Genomic DNA, 16,904 nt, shown 5'->3' with positions numbered 1-16,904 from the left:
GAAACAATTTATCAAAATATTCCTTGCAATAGCTGCCATCACATGATTGTCAGGAAGATGAATTTGACCTAAGGAAAAAATGCATAAAATAGCTTAACAACAATCCAAGCCCAAATTTTCAGAAGCTAAACCCATTAAACTGATGGGAAACCAGTACACTGCAGCAATTATGTTAAAATCAAAAATTGTGTGTAACAGAGAGGAAATCTCCAGAGACGAAGAAGGATCATTCACTACTTGTCAATTTTGCAAAGATGTTTGTGAGACCACAGCCCGTTTAAGAAGCATATCTCAAATCAAATGACATAAAAATAAAAAAGGCACAACAAAATCATTACTCTTCTCATCAACAGAGCAAAGCAATGTGTGTGGGTAACATATACAGAACCTCAGTTAAGGAACAGTCAGGATGAACTGAACCAAATGGATGTGGTCATCTATAAGGAAGGCTTAGCTGTGGTTATTAATGTGCCAATTAGACACAATAACTCACAAAATTCCCTTCAGCAAACGTATCAGAGCAAAGTTGCCTACTACAGTGAACTGTTTCAGGAAACTAAAACAATCGCTAACTGTTCTGTTAAATTTGATGGTTTCATCAAAGGCTGGTATGTCCCATTACATAGGCCAGAATCGGCTCATCTAGGGCAGAGGGCATGTACTGTGAAGCTGATATCCTCGAGTGTAATTATTAGATATGGGGAAGGCAACGGAATATAACGCTATAGTCTCCTTGGGGTACAAAATGTTCATGCAGAGTTAGCAGCTGCTTAGGACCACACTAAAATGCTGCTTACCTGAGGAGCAAGTGTGCATTTCTGTTTGCTTCACTCTGCTGATTTTTTACTTGTAATTTCCTTGGCGATAAACAGCATCCAAAGTGTCCTAGCTTAATTTAACCATTGTTTTGAATGATTTACATTTTCATTCTCACAACATTTTGCAGTGCTGCTTTTGATAATTATCGCCCCAGACCTGCTCAAATAGTTACACCCTCTGCTGCCTTAAAGTCAATTCATTGTTATGTCCTTAGGTTAGTTTATTATGGCATGACATTGGCTAGAAGTAATGTTCTGCTGGAAAAAAATTATACTGAGAAAAGGTAGAAAAAGTAAAAAAAAGTTTGGGCTGCTTAAAACCAGTTCAATGGTGTAACATTGTTTTAAATAAATTGCTTTATTACAAATACTAGCATGACATTTTAGCTACTGAAAGTTGTTCAAGTGAGATCATAGACTAAGAAGTCTAAGACATGCTCCCATTTAAATACAGATTTTCCAGAAGGAGCGGGTGGAGACTCCAAGGGTTGAGGATTTGCCAAATCTATAGCAGCGTATCCACTAGAGTGATAAAAATATTTTTTTATATCTAGGTTGACTAAGCTGATACTAAACTGTAGGTTTACTGCTTTATACGTTTTGTGATGATGCTGATGATGCTCTTTCACCTCCCTGGCTACGTGAGTGTTTTGATACACCACAGATGAGGATAATGTGCAACACTTCTTTGTAGAGAACTTCAGTTTTAGGTGGAAGACACTGTTGTGAAAAAAATATCAGACACTGTGACTAATAGAGATTGTAGCTCTTCAGCCATTGTTCTGTGGCCACATGTTAAACCTGATTTTTGTCTCTTCTAAGATAGCTAGCTTAAAGGGACGACAAGGATATTCATCCTAAACTTGAATTGATAAATGATTTTAATTTCTAAACTCCTACCAACAGAATGGCCCTGACTTCACATTCAGTAAATCTACAGCAGCATGGTTGAAGGCATTCCAGGTTTCAACAGGAGAAACACTGAAGGATAGATCTGACCTTTTCAAATACTTTATCAAGTAATTCTGGATATTTCTATCCTAACAGCAAACGAAAAAGAACATGCTTCACAGAACAGGAAAAGGTCATACATCTATGTTACGATTTGCACTGATTTCATACTTCAGAAGGATTCTTAAAAATATTATGCAGTAGCAAGGAAATCCACGCAAGTGACCAAAACAATACTGTAGATCTCTACCAGACCAAAGCAAGTGATGTAATCACAGCATATGGCTTTATGCATCTTTGACTGAAGGTTAACTGACTGACATTATAAACAAGAAAAGGAAAATGAAGACTGATGGGTGTTAAAGAATGTATTTCTCTTTTCTAAAAATGGACAAATTTGTTAATGGGGCATGATAATTTTACTCCGCGATAACATAATTGATTGACTGTTCAATACATTAATAGAAAATACACAACAATAATACCCTCTTGATGATGAAGTGATACTGAATTATGAGAACAAGTACATTTTAAAAGCACTATTAAAATGGTGAACTGAGGTGAGAAGCCTAATTTCTGTATGAAGATTGTTTCACAGTTTAGGTCTGAGTTAGGAACAGCCTTTCCTTTTTGACCTTGATCAACATATACTCGGGAGGACAAGATGGCATTCAGATGTTTGCAAATGGATCAATGGGTTCCGAACACATAGGGAACCATCCTTATTACAGCAATTGTAAACCAGGTATAAATAAACAAAACATGATCTACTACTTCAAACCAATGCACGTTTATCTGTTCCCGAAAGACTAGATCAGTCAATTAAAATAATTCCAGGAGGACACGACTAGTACATATCAGCCAGCAAATCAGATTGGCCTATCTATTCCGGGCTACAGGAAGTTCTTCTGCCATTTTCTTAGACCTTTTATATATGGCCAATATAATACTCAGGCTATGAACTGATTAGTGATCCCTACCAAAATGAGTCCAAAAATAACAGGGAGAACTTGAACGTTATTCATTATAATTGATAGTAAACAAGCAGTACCTCTTCCTAAATATGCCATTCTGAGTTAGGGATGCCGCATATATCTGACCTTATAAAAATAGAACCCGTTTTACTATGGCACAGGATCTGGACGGCAACAAAAACTACATTTCATCGAGACATTTTAAATGACAGTCGTAAGCTAGAGCGGGCCTCTAACATACCATGGCTAAAATACGTTAAACATTTTATGAACGACCTTGAGCATCCTGAATATTATAATGACCCCAGTACCATGATTGCTATCACAAGAAAAGATGTAAAAGGAAACTATTGGACTCAATTAGACTTTCAGCCAAAAGAGTGAAGCCAACTGTATTGGCGAATCAATGATTCTAACCACTTATAGTATCCAACCGTATCTCAAAAACACGCACGGAGGATATGAAAGATTCCTATTGACCAGATTTAGACTAGGGATCATTCACAGATTAACAAGCTACCCTATTATGAACGATTGATCCAGAGACATGAGCAAATGTCCATGTGATGATGTCTCCCAACAATCAACTCTACATGTCGTTTTATTTTGTAAATTGTATTTTGTACAAAGAAAAGGGTGGATTTTACCAATCTTAAAGTTACTCAGCCTTAGACAATGTCGCCCAGCCTTTATAGCCCTGCAATTTTTAGAGAACGAACATTTTACAAGATCATTATCCGTTTAAAAAAAAAAAAATTATTCAAGTGTAGAAAAACCATTTTAATATGAATTTTAATAAAATGTAACTTCCAGTTCATGTACATAAGAAACCAGCTCAAATTTTTGATTGTATTTTAAAAACATGTTCTTAAAGCTGTATCGATCATAATGATGCTTGATATTATGTAGTTTTATGATTATCTTGAAAGAAATTGAATAAAGCTTTGTTGAGTTGAGATAAAGTAAATTGGAATATGTAGCTATTCAAAAAAGCTGGAAAATGAAATTAGCTCCAAACATAAAACTTACCAATAATGGAAACTGAGCCTTGACTAGAGCGGTTAACTAGGAAGGAAAGGGAGTGAAAAAAATATTTGTATTATATTATATCTGTTTAAGCTTATTGTGAAACTTACATTTCAGAGTTCCTGCTGACCTATTATAACCCCTTCCGTGTTCAGGACTGCTGGGAGCCGTCCTAAGACACGATGTGCATGTGCGCGGGATGGCGCCCGGCCGTCCTCGCACATGCCAATTGAAATCCCTCTGGTGTGGGCACCAGAGGGATTTCTTTTTCCCCCAACAGCCTCGGGAGGTGGGGAAGAGCTTCCCCAGCTCCAGAGGCTGTTTGTTTGGTTTTCCTGAAATGACTATCAGCGCGCACGTCTAGCTGACGTCATTTCAGTGAAACTGAAATGAGCCAGAGGCTCATTTAAGTTTCGCTTTCTATGTGCTCAATGGTTATCTCAGCCCCCTGAGCACGTAGAAAGTCAGGAGAGGTATCGTTGGGAAGGGGAAAATCTCCCCTTTCCCTTTCCAATGGTATCCCTCCCTAGTGCATCACTGCTTGGGGATCACCCTGGGACAAGCAGAGTATAGTATCACAGCGCACAAAAAGGGCCATTAGATATCAGTAAGAGGTTAATGGACCCCATATGTCACAAGGTTTCGAGGCCTTGGGTAGTTCTTTAGCATAACAAGTGAGATGATCCCGGGTGTATAACATGTCCTGTAACCATTGTCTAGGGGTGGGCGCGGGTCAACCATTCCAGCATATAGAGACTCTGCGTTTAGCTAATAGAAGCGCCACTGCCTTCAACTTCCTAATAGAGGCTTTAACCATGGCAACATTTCCCAACAGGCATAATTGTGGAGTGCATGCTATGGGGGTTCCAACCATCAGTGTCAGGCTGCGTGTGACCTGCCCCCAAAATGAGCCTACTTTCGGACAGGACCACGCTAAATGGTGAAAATCGGCATCATGAGTACCGCACCGACTACAGGTGGCAGATTCAGGTAAACCATATTTATATAGCTGAGCAGGTGCGTAACACATGTGATGGAGATATTTATAGTGTATCAATCTTAGATTGCAATTTGCCGTTAACTGTCCTGTCAGCCTACAGCAGTTGCTCCAGTCCTCTTCTGACAGCGGTTCGGGGAGAGTTGCATTCCACTTATCCATCAAGCTCACCCCTGTAACAGCCCCCTCATTTTACGGCTTGCAATATAAACGTGTGATAAGTTTTGAACGCGACGGAGTGGTGTAGAGGAGTTGCAGTGCCTCCATAGTTGGTGGTTCTGTGGGAAACTGTGATAATAGCGCATGCAATTCGGACCGCAGTCTGGCGTATACACATATTCGCATTGCGTCATGCTTCCCATCTTCAAGGAACGTTGATACATCTACAAAGTGACCCCCAGGAAACATGTCACCCAGGGTTGACAATCCCACCTTACTCAGAATTTTAAGTGCACCAGCCTCCCCCGAAACAGAGATTGCAGTATGGTGCAAGAGGGGCATGTTCGGGGCATAAAGCAGCAGTTTCTGTGCTCGCCTCCCAAGTTCTTGCCACGCTCTGGCCGTGTTTTGCACTGTGTCTATTTCGCCTTTTTCCAAGACTGTGTGTTTATTGACTATCATAGCTTTAAGTGGTATTGGATGCACCGCCCCTGCTTCCACCGCAACGTGGGGAATGTAGTCTGGGGTTTGTTGCCAGTAGTAGGCGTAATGTGCCTGCGCGCAAAGATAGTACAGCTGAAAGTCTGGTGCAGTGAAGCCACCCATCTCATAAGGGAGTGTTAAGATTTCCCATTTAACTCGCTGCTTTTTACCGCCCCATGCAAGTGTGATTAATAGTGAGCGAAGTGTGGCAAAGAAATGGCGCATCAGATGTACAGGTATATTCGTGAATGAATATAAGAACCGCGAAAGCACATCCATTTTCATTAGTGCAATCCTATCAGCAAAGGACAACGGCAGTCTTATCCATCTGTTCACTTGCTTTTCGAGCCGTGTTGGCCTTACCATAATTAGCTTGAACAACCACTTGCGAATCCCTATGAATTCATATTCCCAGGTATTTCACTGGGTCTGAGCACCACTCCCGCGGGTAGCCTAATTCAATCTGCGGAGTGTTGTCGGTTGGGGGCAGAATAATTGATTTAGACCAATTTATCCCAAGTCCGGAGTACCATTCGAACCGTACATATTCTCTGATAAGTTGTTCTAAGTGGGTTGCAGGGTCTCGCACATAAATCGCCATGTTGTCTGCACACATGGAGACTGCTAGAGGTCGCTGATAAAAGCGCAGCGCTGCCTGGGCGTGACGGTGCCGTAGAATACAAGCTAGCGGCTCTAACACCACTGCGAATAATAAGGGTGACAGCGGGCACCCTTGCCGCGTACCTCGTTGTATCTGGAATATGTCCGATGCCTGTCCATTTACCCTTACACATGCCACAGGGTCCGTATATAACAGTTTAATTCAGTTTGTAAAAATAAAGGGCACTCTCATGCGATGTAAGATTGCAAACATATACTTCCAGAAAATGGAATCAAAGGCCTTACCAGCTTCCAGGAGGACTGCCACTGCAGGCAAGGCCGGTTCAGGCACATGTAACATTGGAAATAACGTGCAGAGGTTGTGGGACGGAGATCGAGCGGGCACAAACCCCGACTGATCAGGAAGGACCATAACAGGGAGAAGTAGTCGCAGTCTGTTAGCCAGCACTTGGGCCAAAATTTTAACATCGGTATTTATCAAGGATAGGGGCCTATACGATTCACACCTGTCCGGCGCCTTGCCCGGCTTTAATAAGGTGACAATCAATGCTTCCCGTACGGTGAGGGGGAGACGCTGCACATCGTACGCCTCTGTGTACATCTCAAGAAGACAGGGGGCCAAAATGTCAATGTATTCTTTATAGAATCCGGCTGGTAAGCAGTCTGTACCCGCGGCCTTCCCATTCGGCAACGCAATGATTGCCTCCCTAACTTCCTCAAGTGTTATTGGATGCATTAAGAAATCTTGCTGTGTATGTGAGAGCCACACAAGCGCCACATCATCCAGATATTGCGCTATCTTTGCCTCCCCTGCCGACACGCATATATCGTCTGGTAATGGTGCGCAAATGTTTTAAATATACAGGGTGTGTCGTAGTGTACAGTGTCATCCTGTGATGGCTTTAACTACATAGGTCTTACCCCATGGGTCTGCTATTCTGCTAGCCAACGCATTACCAGGCCTACCTCCATCGCCATTGTATCTATTTGTCCGTCTGCGCGACATGTGATGTATCTCTTGGTCTGCCACTTCGTTATACTCTGTAATCTTAGCTTTGATATTTGCTAATATAGCGGGATCTGCTGCATTGTCATACTCTCGCTCGAGGCCTCCCAATTCACGCTCCAGCTTACTCATTGTGTCGCGCAGTGACTTGAGAACCCCAACCTGCAAACCTACACATGCTCCCCGTATGGTCACTTTAAACGCTTCCCATAACGTCCCTACACCTTGCACTGAGCCCTTATTTATATGAAAAATAGTCTGAGATAGTTTCACGAATTCCTTCGCAGAAAACCGGATCAAGTAAGGAGGGGGATTGCAAACGCCATTGAAACTGTGTGGGCGTGTGAGTTGGTATAGACATGCTAAGCAAAACTAGGGAGTGATCTGACAAGGTTTTAGGTAAATGTTGGACATTCGTTGTCCATGTATTCACATCACTCGTTACTAACCAATAGTCAATGAGTGACCAGGACATGTGCACATAAGAATGACATGTGCCCTACCTCAAACCAGGATGCCGCAGCAGCCAGATATCTAACAATCCCAAGTCTTGCGTAACATTATTGACAGATAGCGCTGCCTTTTTTAACGTGAGCTCAGCTGATGTCAAACAATCTACTTTAGGCATTAAGAAAACATTAAACCCCCCCCCCCCCCCCCCACATAATTGCCGATGGAGGCAACTGGCATATTTTACCCCACAGTGTCTCATAAAAGGCAGGGTCATCCGTGTTAGGCCCATAAAGGTTTACAATGAGCACCCGTGTACCATAGAGCATACCCTGCGCCAATATGCATCTCCCCGCCCCATCATACTCCATGTGTATTGGTTCGAAGGAAACACCTTGTTTTATCAATATCTTAACACCCCCTCGCATAGGAGGAGTAAGATGAGGCTAAGCACACACCCGCCCACCTAGTGGCTACCGCTGAGACTGCATGTTTAGTAAGGGGAGTCTCCTGTAATAGAGCCACCTGGACATTATGTCGATCTAAGTAGGCTAATACTTGTCGCACTTTCTTAGGATTATTAAGCCCTCTAACATTCCACGTTAACCATGAGATAACATTAGGTCTAGTGCCTGCCATACCCTTTGTCATTCAACATGTCAAAGTATTGACTCTTGCTGTCTGTCCCCGATTGTACCAATCGCAACCAATATTGTGTGCCTGATTCAATTTCATAGAAATATAGTTCCCCAACAGTCCCCCCACCCACATCACCATCGTAACCATGCTAAGGATCCCATCCCGAAAAACAAAACCACAACCATGCAAGCGCATGTCTGAATCTGAGAAAAAACACCTTAAGGGTGCCCTACAGGAATTGTGAACTAATGTGGGGTTTACCCTCTCTGGGGGGGTCGCAAGTGGCCGTCAGACTCATGAAAGGAACAGGGGTGGAGGGTCAAGGTAGGTATAAAAAAAAAAAAAAACAACCCATCCGTCGACATGATGATTGATAGTACACTCCCAACATGGAAGCAGTGTAAGCATACAGACGGTAGGTGAAAACTCAATTAAATGCCTAGTAACAATATAGTCCCCGCACCCCATGCAGACCAAGCATGACAGATAACGTTTGAATTGCAGATAATGCAGTACAGCATCTATAAGCTCTGTAGAGCAGATAGCACATTTTAAACATTGAGTCACAGAGTTACATCAGTTTGTGTTCTGTGCGCTGCCCCAGTCGCTTAACATTATGTAGCTCACGTGCTCAGTCTTCTGTGCCAGCATCATCTCCTGTCGCCCACGATGATCCCTGCTGCTCAATCTGTCGCACGTACTGCATGGCTTTCTTGGATGTCATGAAAATTCGGGCTTTGCCTGCATGTTGTATTCGCAACCGTGCGGGGTATAGCATCGCATATTGAATTTTCAGTGCTTGGAGCTTCTTCTTTACAGGATGGAACTCTCGGCGTGCCTGCTGCATGGCCACCGTGAAGTCAGGATATAACGCCACTTGCATGCCCTGGTAGGTGGTAGCCCCTTTTTCTCTGGCTAGTCGAAGCGCCGTATCCCGGTCCCGATAGTTGAGCAGTCTGGCAATAATGGGGCGTGGCGAAGCACCGGGCACAGGTCTGGGTGCCAGTGACCTATGAGCATGTTCCACAACCAGCACATTCGAAAAATGTTCGGCTCCTAGTATATCTTTGAGCAAAGTTTCGACGTAGAGCTCCATTGCGCCCGTATTGGTTGACTCCGGCACACCTGTAATTCGCAAGTTATTATGACGGGAGCAAGCCTCGAGATCTTCATTTTTCGCCTGAATCACCGCCAGGACTTTTTCTATACTGGAGCACGATGCACCAATAACCGCCATCTGGTCTTCAGTTGTTGAAATGCGTTGCTCTGCTTCAGTTATCTTCGAACCGTGCTTGTCAAGTTTCGCTGTCATGTTATCCATCCGCAGGTTGAGGTTATCAATCTTGGCGTCAATGGATTGAAGGCTCTATTGCATATTAAGCATCATGTGCTCCAGTTTGCTGCTAGCGTTCCCTCCAGTTCAGGCTCAGTGTCTGAGGCAGCTGGAGATTGAGATTTCGAGAGCCTCCGGGTCTTAAAGTTCTGCTTGGCTTGCTGTTTATCTGTCTTGTATTATATGGATACAATGGTTCTGTCGGGGAATTACAATTGCTTTGTTTTGGAGTGTTCACAATATCAATACATTATATGTGACACGTATCCATGATTTAGGAAAAGAAGAAAAAATAAATGACAACACCCAAGCAATACTTTTTCATTCAATATTTTTTAGGAAAGAATAATAAATCAGTTAGGCTACAACAATACAGTTGAGAGAATTGTGAAGAAGAAGTGACATGTAAACGATACACTTAATACACTTATTATAACAAAAAACAATTGGGCAGATGCAGTTATTTGATGATTGAGTCCATATGCTTGATCACATACGCATCATGTTCATGTATGAATTGATTATTGAACTGAGACGTTGTGTAGACGCATTAATGTACTTCGACGTTTCGACCCAAAGCTAGGCGCAAAATTTAGTAAGCGTCGCGGCGGGTCTTCCGCGGGACGAAGGGGTAGATGTGTAGCCCTGCGCAAAAGTCAATATTCACTGCGCGTGCGTTTAGGCTTCTAATTGCAGCAAAGGTCGTTATCAATTGACCTCCAAAGAGGCACGAGTCGTAGAAGTCTGGGAAAGTTACCAGGTAATTAATCCTTTAGTGCCAGTCGGGTATTTTACCTGATCTGGTGGAAGGAAATCTCTCCAGCTCTCAGTCCGAAGTAGTACTGATCAATTCATACATGAACATGATGCGTATGTGATCAAGCATATGGACTCAATCATCAAATAACTGCATCTGCCCAATTGTTTTTTATATAATGTATTGATATTGTGAACACTTCAAAACAAAGCAATTGTAATTCCCCTACAGAACCATTGTATCCATATAATACATATACCCAGGTTCTGAGGGACACAGGGTTACCCCATTATTTTGTGTAAAAGTTTATCTGTCTTGCTCATGGTGAATGCCACTTCTTGACAGACTCCGCCCGTCTGACCGCCGAAATGTTGACGCTAGGTTATATCTAACGTTCAAAGTTCCAAACAGATAGGGAGTTTTGGATAAAGGGCACACCCCTGTGCGAGGAGGTGTGGTGCTCTCCCACACGGAGCACGAATATACACAGGGTGCAGATGGTGAAAGTGCGTTGGGTAGCCCCGCTCCAGTTGTGACAGATATGACGCACAGCACCCTACAAGCTCAGTATGCCAACATCCACCACCCTAAACCGGTGGCAAGCAGCAGCACGGTCATGGCAGATCTCCTCCCAATCCTTAACTGGACCAGGGCAGTGCGACATGTGGGTCCTAGTCGTCTTCGCCACAGCCCATCACAACACCTGCGCAGCAGCAGCGATTTTTGTAGTCCAGACAGGGTTGCGTGACGGCAGCAGAGCACCGCGAAAAGCTGGGGACAGCCGTGCACCGCGACACCACAACTTACAGATTCTTCACAGATAGGCCTGGAACTCCACCTGATAACACCAACAACACTGTGCTAACTCCCACGCAGCACTGGAGGCTTCACAAGGCTGAGCGTTTTCAGATATATCTGGGCAGTAGATCCCCTCGTAGTAGAGGCCAGCAAACAGGGTCGTCTTGCGCAAGTCAGGGACAGGCCTTCAGGGCTCTGAGCGTAGCACGCTCAACAGGCCGCCCCGCATCCAGGCTTCCACTTCGCCGCCACGCCGCTGCAGGCAGTTGGCTCACGGGCCGCAGCTCAGAGCCCGATATACGCGGCCGCCGTCTCAGGCAGTCCCAGCGCCGCTGGGCAGCAACACGAGGGGGAGGTCACAATTCCGCAAGAGTGCACAGTCACGTCTTCAGGAATAAATCATCGGCGCCTTTACCTGGGACTATTGTCCATCCTGCCAGGCCAACTCCGTCACTCCTGGATGCACCGTCGCGATCCCCCACCGCACGGCCACCGCAGGGCGCTAGGCGGCATCAGCAAAGCAGCAAACTGTTCTGGTATAGGCCGCGCTCTTCAGAGCCCCACTCTAGGCCTCGACAGGCTCAGATCGTTGTCTGCAATATGGCGGGCTGCCCGGGGCGCGGATCGCAGCAGCGAGATCTTACCGTGCTTCTATGGTAATGCAGGAGTCAGGTCAGCTACAGTTTTCCTCGCCGCTGCAGCCCTCCAGACAGCAATGACAGGCCCACGGCAATGGCCCCAGCAGCGCAGGCAGGCCTCAGCGCAGGACACACTCCAGAGCCGCCATGCTGTTCATTTTCGAAGATTGCAGCTAACAGTTCGCCAGGGCCCGGAATGACGGCGCCGAAATCAGCAAAGTGCTCCTCGCATATTGAAGCGTTAGGATATGTTCATATCACGGTTGGATGGCGGCGCTGGTGCAGGATATTGAGTGGATTATTACCTCGACCAGCAGAGCAGCACTAAAGTGCGGTCATTTTGCTCCGGGCTCTCTGGCGCCCCAATGGGCCACTGTGTTGAATGTTGCAGGGAGGTCCAAGAGGATAAAGGTGGCCTAGCTTTCCTGATCTACAAATGATATCCAGAATGATGTAAGGTAAGATCATTTTTATTGCTTTTAAGGACTTCCATTCCATTTCTGGAGTAGAACCTGGATTAGAGAAAGCCAAGAAATATGCTGTGGCTACAGAAGCTTTTGAAGGTCATTAAGCACTGCTTTCTCAAAACTTTCACCACTGGCCAGAAGTCCAGCTGAAGAGCAGTAGCTCCAGGGCTAAAAGTATTTACACTACATTTAATACATAACTTAATAGTAACAACGTTTTTGGACAATATAAGCACTGCCTTCAGTTAGAGAACAAGTTACCCTGGGCGTAGAAATATACAGAAAAATAGAAAGAATGAACTGGGCATCATTGTAAGAGCTCATTTTGGCTTTAACTAGGTGTGACTAAGTGTAACATTTTTTTTTTTACTTTTTTTATTGATGACATCACAAGGAATATTTCAGTACATTTAAGAGCATTGAGCACTGTCTGACTGACATTAGGAAAATCAATAATCACCAAATTTACATCAGTTACTATTGTTATTTCGTTTCTTGGCACTTTCACAGTGTGTCTATCTGTTACTGACTCGTAAGATTACGGGCTCCCATCTAGGGGGGTAATACATAGGCTTTCCCTATGCAAGTTCCACCTGCTCCATATCTGCTCCCATGTGCCAGGAGAGCTCCTACTTTCATATACCTCCTGCTCCGCTATCATGCACCAATCTGGGTCTTCCATCCTGACTTGTTGTGTTGATTCGTTGGGTGTTCCCCACTGTCTTGCAATATTGCTACTAGCAATTACCATTCCCAGTGTTACCCAGGTTTTTTCTTTGTTGTTTAAGTTGGTTGCCTCCCACACATTTAGTAGGAACCACTTAGGTGAAAGTTCCAATTCTACCGCCAATACTTCACTCAAATAGTGCATAACTGAAGGGTAACATTTTTTTATGGCAACCTGGGAGAAATGTACAGTAGGATGTTTAATTAACCATTTCCTCATGGATGAAAGAGAATTCTATGCATTTTAACTCCATAGGGATAGTGGATGATAACGAGTGAACTGTGTCAACATCAGTTTTACCAGCTGCCTGAATATTCCCCCATATTATACTGACTTAAGCATGGAAGAACGCATGTTACAGATTCACTGAGAAGGAAGATAATTAGCTAAGATGTGACTTGATGAACATAATCTGTTTACTTTAAAACTGTTCTCTTTGTAATCATTAGCAGAAAGAATGCTGTTCAACCAATAAGAAATCATTCACAGGATAAGAGTGTGGTAGAGGAAGTCAACATTGAGCGAGAGCAGACAAAATTGAATGTTACAGCTGCAGAAACATGAGTGGGAACAAATATTTGGAAAATTCACTAACAGGATAGGTTTTAAAAAGTGCCAAAAGGTAGTATTGTGCTCCCTAAAAATCTCATGTCACCTTCACCTTATTATGTAACACCAGTACAGTAGCTCTTCTGTTTCCTTTATCTCAACCTGGGAGAAAAATGACTGAGTACAGAAATATTCATTTAAAAGCGGAAAAATAAAATCAAGCAGTGATGATGAGCAGTTAAAAGAAAGAACTATTTAAAAGAGAAATTACTCACTTTTAAAAGGCACTCAGTTTCTGCCACACATCAAAGCACTCCATCGTACACACAGCTTAAATGATCCAAGTGGCACTGTGGTCTCACTCCAAGTACTGCTGGTGCAAGCTGTGCAAATCTAGTTAAACAAACAAGATTTGATTACTATAAAGTCTCTTGTTATTTGTAGGACAACTCTTACCTCTAACCATTAAACCAGCTTAATTTTCAAAAACAAACAAAAGCTAAATCTGATTAACTCAACTACATAGAGCAACCATGCCACTAACACATGTAAGGGGGAAATTAACTTCATATGACATTTAATGTACCAATTACCACAAAACGTCAAGTTTGTAGAGGTGTTCTCTGTACAAGTATGTCTATCTTCTAGGATGACCTTTACTCAGTTCTGAACTAAAAAAGTTACTGGAAGTGTAACCTCTTCTGAGTCACACCAACCTGCAGAGTGAGAGATGTTGTTTAACGAATTATTGTGGCCTGAAGATTTGAAATGAAAAAAAACTCAATTGCAATGACATGGAATTAATTATGAAGGGGAAGAAAATAAGTTACTTACCTGTAACTATTGTTCCCCAGTATTGGAATCTTTAATAGATTCACATGCTTTAATCAATCCCCGTCATCGAGATGGGAGTCCCCAGTATATCAAATTAGCAATGCAAAGTTAACATAAACTAGGAAATAGGACTAGGCCCATTTCAGTTTTGTAACATATCCCTATTGTTTTGTAAAAGAGAGCAAACGTAGGTTTCAGCCAATCAGAACACTTCTAAGAGATCCTCAGACCTTCAGATTTTCAAAGCACTAGTGGAAGATTTAACCTGCAAAGGCTTTAAAGGTGAGCTTCTCAGGGTAGGAGGGCAAGTTGCATGTGAATCTATGAAAGATTGCAATACTGGAGAACTATAGTTACAGGTAAGTAATTTATTCTCTTACTCTGGTATTAGAACTTTCATAGATTCACATGCTTGAAACAGAGTAGCTAGCAGTTCGTAGCACATTTTTTGGTCCTTAGATTATATGATACCATTAACATTTTCAGACATGCTTTTAAAACTGATCTCAATTTGAAACCAATGGAAGATATATAAATCACAGCAATAATCAGAAATAATAGGGTTAAGAGGAAAAGGAGTAAATCAGTGAAGCAAAAATGTGTGCAGTGTTAGGAAAGAAATGAAGGAGGGATGAGGGAGAAACTCGCCATCATTTAAACAGGTTTCTCAGCACCGCCTGGCCCACTGCCGTGTCACTGCAAACTGTGGAGTCCAAGCAGTAGTGTTTGGTAAAGGTGTGGGTACTCTTCCGGGTAGCATTCTGCAGATGTCCTGGATGGGAACTCTGGCAAATAGGGTGGTTGTGGCAGAGACTGCTCTAGTAGAATGGGCACAAACTCACCCACAGGGGTTTTCCTGTAGATTGATGTCAATACTGAATAGCGCTTGAAATCCAGTGTGCAATACTCTGCATGGAGAGAGGATAGACTCTCGAGGAGCACAAAGAGCTGAGGTGATTTCCGGAAGGCTTTAGTCCTTTTAAGACAGAATTTAGGACAACGCTGTACATCCAATGAATGGAAAGAGCCCTCTCCACTTGCATTGCATGTTGCGGAAAGAAGGTTTTGAGAACAAGAGGCTCATTCAAGTGAAAGCCCAAAGGAACTTTAGGAATGAACTTGGGGTTGGTACGCAAAACCACTCTGTCATCCCTGAATTAAACATATTGTTCCTAGATAGTAAGAGCCTGCATTCCACAGACTCGTCTAGCCGTAGTCAACGCTAGAAGCACGGCAACTTTCTATGACTGGTACTTGAGATCTGCTTTATGGATCGGCTCGAAAGGGTGCCTCACGAGTTGCAAAAGTACCACGTTAAGACGCCAGAGCAGTGGAGAAGTCTGACAGGTGGAATAATCCTAAATAGCCCTTTCATTAATTGTTTGATGATTCTCGCTGAAAATAAAGAGTGTCCTGAAGAGGTCCTTCTAAAATGACATATAGCAGCAAGATGTATCTTAATGGATGCGTGAGCCAGTCCAGATTTTGCCAAAAGAACGATGTAAGGGAGGCTCTCATGCAGTGAGAAAGAGAAAGAATGTATATCAGATTTCCTGGCACCAGAGGCAAAATTGCTCCCATTTCATCCTATAGGTTTTGTTAGTGCTCTGTGCCCGAGCATTGTAAAGAATCTCCTTGCATTCAGAAGGGAGGTTTAGATGGACAAACTCTCTGTGTTCTGGAGCCATGCTGCTAATTGAAGCGATTTGTGATCCGGATGTAACACTTGTCCCTGGGACATCTTTAGAAGCAATGGAATGGGATCCAAGAGAATAGGTTGTGCCTCAGAGAGTAGTAGATGTTCTTTGTACCAATACTGGCGTGCCCAAGATGGGGCTATGAGGAAGATCCTGCAGCATTCTGCTTTCATCTTCATCGGTAACCTTGGCAGGAAAAGTGTAGGCAAAGGTGCCTCATCATGCCATCAAAAACGCATTCCCCGAGTTATTCCAGATAACGTGGATCTTCCCCCGTCCTGGGGAGCGCACGCTGCTATTTCGGACTCTCATTGCCTTGTTTGTGTGTTATTGTTTGTTTTTTAATAGAAAATATGAAACCGTCCTTTTTGATCGCCCTTGGACTGTGGCCGCGGCCTGTTATATGTGCTTACGAACTTTCGGGAGCTTTTGCTTCTGGCTCATTTGAATGTATGGCGTTGCCTTGCTGGCTCCCGAGCTTTCTAGCGGCCGGCCCTTGTGGTTGTAGGCCCTTGTTTGTATCTTTTTAATGTGTAATAAAGGTTTCTTATAAAAAAAAAAATTAAAAAAAAACGCATTCCCCTCAGATCCCAGATGGTGATGACAACTTGTGAAGTACCAGCATTTCTTTTTCTCAGGAGTCCCAAACAGGTCTATAGTTGCCTTGCCCCACTGGAGAAAGATGTTATCAACTGTCCCTTGATGCAATTCCCATTCGGGGCATGAGACCCTGAGCCTGCTTAGCGTGTCTGTTGTTGTGTTCTGCTCTCCCGGAAGGTGTTCTGCTCTAAATGATACTCTCTTTTGGATTGCCCATTCCAAATGCACAGTGCCTCCTGAGATAGGGGATGAGACCTGGTGCCCTCTGCTTGTTGACCTAATGCATCGTAGTAGTGTTGTCTGTTCTGATTAGAACCAACAAATTACCAACAAACATACCACTCTGAGCTCCAGTAAGTTGATGTGGAGAAGGTGATGTT

General features: G+C 43.4%; 1 protein-coding gene across 4 annotated transcripts in view; it reads right to left on the bottom strand.

The window, feature by feature from the left end:
- The window catches only part of FNDC3A (fibronectin type III domain containing 3A), a 1,314,248-nt gene that overhangs the window by 1,139,747 nt on the left and 157,597 nt on the right, over positions 1-16,904 (bottom strand). For all 4 annotated transcript variants that reach the window (XM_085621888.1, XM_085621893.1, XM_085621890.1 and 1 more), the window contains exon 2: positions 13,669-13,786. The gene's annotated coding sequence lies outside the window, so the exon portion shown is untranslated. The remainder of the gene's footprint in view (positions 1-13,668; positions 13,787-16,904) is intronic.

Source organism: Triturus cristatus, chromosome 8, assembly GCF_964204655.1.
Source record: "Triturus cristatus chromosome 8, aTriCri1.1, whole genome shotgun sequence".
NCBI classification, from domain to species: Eukaryota; Metazoa; Chordata; class Amphibia; order Caudata; family Salamandridae; genus Triturus; species Triturus cristatus.
This window is presented reverse-complemented; position numbering and strand designations above follow the sequence as displayed.